Below are 6,615 nucleotides of genomic sequence, written 5' to 3' on the forward strand. Positions count from 1 at the left end.
GTACCCACAAACACAAACTAAGTTGTCCTGCACTGACCTAAAGCAATTTCTAAAGCGCTCCCAAACTTCCACTTTTTCAGAGAACAAACTTGAAATATTAGTAGCATAACTGGATAAAGTACTCATTCAAATACCCTGGAATGCAATATTCCACATCAGCATGCTTCCTTTTCTTGGGATTTCCCATTTGAAACAAAATGAATTCAAAACAACAGTTATGGTAGAGGCAGCTTCAGGTGAGGAATACGCACCTTTGGCCTCCTGCACGGTCTCTAAAATAATCCTCTGTCTTAAAGAATATCACATTTTTCACCACATTGAAGGTAAAAGCAAAAAGGAAGGCTACCTTGGAGTTTCCCAGTGAAATTCTGGTCGTCCCAAGCATCCCCAAGCAAAACGTTTAACGTGCAAAGCTCCTGCAGAGTCAGTCCCTGCCTGACCCTGGACCCACGTGGCCAAGGCACTGGCACAGCCTCAAGCCCATCTCAGACCACTAGTCCTGCGGCAGCTGATTCAGGACGGCGGGCCAGGAAGAGGCACAACACACTGTGCTTGCCTTCATAAGGAGGTTGGCTGTAATCGCTTTCTTCATACTGATAACCAGAAAATCCCTTTCCGTCAGGCCCTTAAAAGCTCAAATGTTGCTGCATCAGCTGTACTGAAATATGTGACCTTTCCTTTTCAAAATATCTTCCTGCTTCCAAAACTGGACCTGAATAAATTGAGTAGCTGAAATTGGTGGGAAGAGGGCTGTAAATTCCTCATAGTAACCACTGCATTACTATGAACCCAAACTTCTGAAGTGCCCGCTGTACAGATGACTCACCCAAGCCGCTGTGCAAGTAATTCCCTGACATGCTCTCTTTCCCTCTCAAAAAGCAATTCAGCAGCTGTACAGCTTAAAATAAAAGAGAAAAGGGAAAAAGTATTATTTTGGATCCTCACCCAGAGAGGACAGCACACTGGCTGAAGACAGCCAGACATTATCGCTGAGATGTTACAAGGTGAAACCCGGATAATAGAAGTTACTTCAGCTTTTGGATTCTTCCCTGACAAAACACCTCAAAAGTTCACGAGACATAACCACCATGGAGGACACAGCACCACTAACGAAGCAATATCACCTATCGGTCCATATCCTAAATCTTTACACTTCTTATTCCTAAACTCAGATATTATAGGAGGAGCAATTTACACAAATCTGCTTCACTACTGATACAGAAGCAATATCTTCCATCTTAAAAGACAGAAATTAAAAACCAAGATTTCTACCAACAAAACACCACCTCTAATCCAACTCAGTGATTTCTGAAGACCTTAAAGCTTCCCCCTCAAGTAAGAGCATTAAAATACATTATGTCACCACATTTGTGGTGCAATATTTACCGTTTGCTGGAAGAGCTACTATCAGAGGTTTGCAAAATCAAGAGAGTGTAAGGAAAAAGTGCATACTCCTGCACTGAGCTTGAATTATTCATCCTCTTTTAAAAATAGAAAAATCATCTGAGCTACTGGGCTGCAGATTCCACTTCTTCCCACCTTTTCTCCTCAGTAACACGTAGGAAAAAATGGTGAGGGGAGAAAAATGGGGAGGGGGAGAAAAGAGGTTGAACACAAGTACTTCCCGAAGAAACAAGTCCTTTTTGACAAACATTTCACTTTTGTTCATTGAGGCTTGGAGAGAAGACAAGGTAGATCCAATATCAGGTTGAAAGATTACAGATTTGCCATACATACATATGCCCGTGCAAGGCTTTCCATTTTAGTACAGTCACACGCTGCAAGAGCACTCTTCAACAGGCAGCTCAGTTGCCCTCTTCAGCAGCGACAATCCCACTGGCCATTAAAGGCAGGGAAGCATCTGCTGCAGCCGCGCTATCTGAACAACGCAGCTTGAAAGAACTAAATTGCTTAGTGTGTTTCAAGCCTGCAGTAACAAAAACAGAAGCGTACCAAGGCACATCAGGGGCATTGTTCGCACTGCTTTTTAGGTATTAATACCACTTTCTGATAATGCATATTTCTGAGTTATTCTATTTAAAACATATAGAGATGAAAAGGGCTGACAGTTTCCAAGACATTTCAAAAACAACTTTTTTTTTTTAATTAAGAACTAAGCACATCAAATGAAGAATGTAAACTAAGTCATGGATACACCATTAACTTAATCAAAATGCTTTTGAATTTCTAATAGATATTGGATAGTTTGTGAAGTTTTTTTTTTTTTTTAAATCTTGTTCTTTTACAAGTGTTACTCTTCTTTGCACTCTCTTCTTTGAATATGGATGAATATTGTCCCAGAACTGGAAAAGAAGTCATAAGCAATAGCAGCTTATTACACTACTGCCAGGAACTTGGTATCACTACCTTCATGAGACCCTCCTTTTGTACCGGGAGGCCTTTCGAAGACTTTGCAGAAGTTTGGCAGACTTTCTGGATTTTCTTCAGGGTTGATCCATTAGCTTAGCACATGTTTTTTTCCCCCCTTATCTTAGAGAACGGGGTGAGGTGAGGGGAAAAAGTCTTTACAGAGAAGGAGAGCGCTCATTGGCTATCTTTCTTTCCAAGACCAGTAAGTCCAATCCACCCTGAAATCAGTAGTTTTCTTAAAACAATATAATAGTAAACCCACTTCAGCATGACATGCTGCTGCTCCCTTGCTACGCTCTGGCTCAGAAAGCTCTGCGGGTGGGCAGCAATCACCCCCACTCCGTAGGGGTGTGATCAAAGACTGCAGGCTTCTGCCGTATTTTCTGCCACGGGGTTCTCAACAACATGCGCAGAAATGCTGCTAAATGGAACCATTTTCTACTCAGGTCAACGTCATTTTCAAAACTGTGCTGCTAATGTGGTAGATGAGAAATAATTTAGATAGCAAACACCAATAGGCAACAGTGAGCGACTGAGTAAAATAACCAAGTATGGTAAAAACTCCATTGCCCCAAACCACTACGGGTTAGTGTTTACTCTGTCTCATTTGTGAAAACTTTTCAGAAAATTTCACTTCAGGGAAACAAGTGGATTCAAGCATTTAATTTTCCTCTTCAGCCACTAAAACCAGATTTAGTCAGCTACCCCAGAAGATTACTCAATCCACAATATATGGATATATGACCTTACATTGTTATTTTAACTGAAGATACTATTGCTTTTTTATGCTAGAAGAAAGGTGCAATTCAAGATTTTTGTCTGCACATTGCAAAAAAAAAAAAAAAAGGGCAATCTTTGGTTTCACTATTCAAATTCTTGTACAAAATTGTGACTCTGCAAAAGACCAGACCTCTATGTTTTCGTAAGTTTTATCGTCCCTTGGGGAGGAGGAGGCAACTTCATAACATTCTTCAATACAAGAAAAATACACATACGTACATATACAAATGTATTTCATACATTTTTCAGCTTACTTTCTATTAATACTTAGAGTGTCTCATTAGAAGGAAATCTTCCAGAGAAACTTATAAAACAATATAAGGAATCAAATTTCTAGAACTTCATAACTGAATTTAGAGGACAATGGTAAAAACTCCAAGAAAGTAGGGGAGTCATTGAAACTGTTATGAAATATATTTAATTGAAATGCATTTATTTCATTCAAGTGGTGCCTTATCTCATGATCTTTTCTGGAAAATACCATTGACCAACTCATAAACCTTTTAAGTTCAAATTGCATTCGAATGCTCATTAGTTTGAATTTCACCTGCTAAAGGCCGGTGTCAAAGTGAGACTTGTGCAATATCCACTGAGCATCATGTAGAACAAGGAACGCAAAGTATAGTAGAAAGAAAAGTAGAAGGGTATCAAGTGTTGCACAGACAACCGAGAAGATTACTAAAGTGGTTAAAGTCACTGTAGATCATATCATTGGTTCTTGAAAGAGGACAAATAAAAGAAATGTGATCATGAAACTGTCTGCACCAGTTAGCTTATCTGATAGTAAGGCATGTATCAAATATAAATGGAATTTACATTTATTTTTCATATATGAATATATAAAAAATATAATTGTGTGCATATGTGTATATATATCTCACATAAATCATTAATTATATTGAACCCCAATGTAACAGGAATATTTCTGAAGAAAGAACAAAAGGAACTGCTTCAGTGACATGGTACTTACACCATTCCAGGAGTTCCTGCATCCAACTCCATCCAAGGATCTGAATTCATATTCTCTTTTATATATATATATATATATAAAAGCATTTCACTTATATATTTAAATATGCATTTCACCACCAGTTAGTGTCACCATCCACCTTAAATTTATGCCAGGTTTTTTCATACCTATTTTCCTCTTCAGCCAGTCATAGGAAAAACAAGTTTGATGTTTAGAAACTAGAGGCATTGACTGCATTGCATAGACAGTACTCTGGCTTTATGATTTTCTTTTTTTAAACTGTCTGAATAAATTTCCTTTACTTTCTGACTGAATTCAAAGGGGTTTTTTTGTTTTTTGTTTTTTTTTTTTTGGGGGGGGGGGGGGGGTCTGCTGCCTTTGTGCACTGTTTTTTGCTACCTGCCTTTGTAAACGGCTGATACTTACTGTAATATTCTCAAAAGGGAATTTATTCTTATGTGGAGAAAAATTCACTTTGGACATAGCAGTAATTGTTTGTAGTTGGGATGACACTTTTCCACCCGAAGAAAGGCTGACAGTGTGTATGAAGGATTACTAACTTGCTTTTGTATAGGAAAGGTGTGAAGAAGCCATTACTTAGGAAGAAAGATGCCGGGAGGGAGAGGAGGCTGTCTGTTTTCTCAAACACTCAAATGAGCGGGCAAGATGAATTTCCTCCTAGGAATATTTGAAGGCCTGACTGATAAAACCCTTAGAGCCATCAGCAGTTTATTTTTGAGAACTCAAGAAAGATGGGTACAGTAAAAAGAGGTTAAACTTAAAGACTAGCAAGTGTAGCGTGCCTATGGAAGAGGAAGAACTGGGTAATTATAGGAAAACACCAGAACAAATAATCAGACTGTGTTTCACACAGACAAAGACGACAAAGTGCAGCGAACAGGATTTGTCAAAGACATATCAAGTTAATCTAATCTCTGTCTGTAGACGGTAATAGGCCTTATAGAAAGAAAAGAGCAATAACAATGTTTCATCTACATCGTGACAAAACCAACAAAGCATTAAGCCACATTGAAATCGTGGTATCAGAATGCCTTCTGAAGAAACGCAGTATACAACAGCCTGTGTATATAACCAGCCTTTTAGAGAAGATATCAGCAGTTTCCTGCCCAAAAAGAAAGGCTGCACTGAAGGGGATTCCACAGCGGTCAAGTCTGTGAGCCAGTCCTATTAAGTACCTTAATGACACGATCGATGAACTAAGGATTTTGGTAAACTTTACCAAAGCCAGGAGGGCCAGGAAACAGAGAGGGAACCGGAGAGAAATCAGTGATCTTAAATTGGAGATGTGCTCTGGGGTGGGGGGAAGGAAAGAGCAAAAGTTGTAACATTTCAGCAGGAACAATCAGCCACGACAGCAAACTGTGGTTGTTCTGCATGCTGTAAAAGAGCATAGCACAGTTTAGCATAAAAATGTGGAGGCAGAGGCAAGAGTGTATGGTTGCTTTTATGTACATAAAAACCCACTGCAGCGAACACTTTGCCTTTGTGTCCATGTTGAATACGGACAACAACAGTACTCCAAAACCATGGCAAGAAATATTCAGGACAGACGTTTGAGAAATTTTTCAAACCATAATAACAAACAATGTAATATATAATCTGGAAAAAGCTAATGGAGAGTACAGGGAAACACTTGCCAGGAATGACACAGGTGTATTTGATCCTGCTTCAGAGAAAAGCAAAGGATGAAAAGGTCCTGCAGGTTCTTGTCCTGCTCAGGGGTACAATGATCTCAGGTTTTCTTCCCAGTTGTCTACCTAAATTCCCTTTTCAGTTCTTTTGCTGTCATCCTTCTCTCCTCTGGTAGCTTCATTTTCAGTATCAGTTTCACCACATTTGTGAATTAATATCTTTATCATATCAGCATATCCTTTTCTGGAACATCACTGATGCTTCAAAGCTGATCTACTGCTTTCATTTATATCTCATCATAGATGCTTTCTTAAGCATCTCATCCCTGAGTTTATAGCCTTCGGAAATCTCAGCTATAGCAAAGCTAGGAAGTCCAGCCTGCTGGGATCAGCTTCCCACATGACTTGCCAATGTTAAGGTAAGGTGGCAGAAATCCAAATTACCCTAGTACTAGTACTGTTTCTCCAGCTCAGACAGTAGCAGCAACAGAAGTTGCTGAGTAAGTCTGGAGATTGGATCCTGAGAGGCCAGGCTTCCCTCAGCTTGAACTCATCAGTTTGTCACATGGAAAGACAGTGACATCACAGCTTACAGAGCACTGGCAGTAAAGAACATGGATATACACTGCAGAGTAACAAGCACTAAGCTTTCAGTTAGAACTTACCGAAAAGGCTACACTTTTTCCAAATATTACACTCCATCACTTTTCTGTGCTCTGCTAGTTTCTGTTTAGGGCCACATATTAATTTTTGTGTAGGGCTACTAACAGAGTTTGAGTAAAAATCATCAATAAAATTGGCTGCAATTTAGTTTTTAAAAAGTACAACAGCCGTAAACACTGA

This window comes from Struthio camelus, chromosome 10 (assembly GCF_040807025.1).
Source record: "Struthio camelus isolate bStrCam1 chromosome 10, bStrCam1.hap1, whole genome shotgun sequence".
In the NCBI taxonomy this organism is placed as follows: Eukaryota; Metazoa; Chordata; class Aves; order Struthioniformes; family Struthionidae; genus Struthio; species Struthio camelus.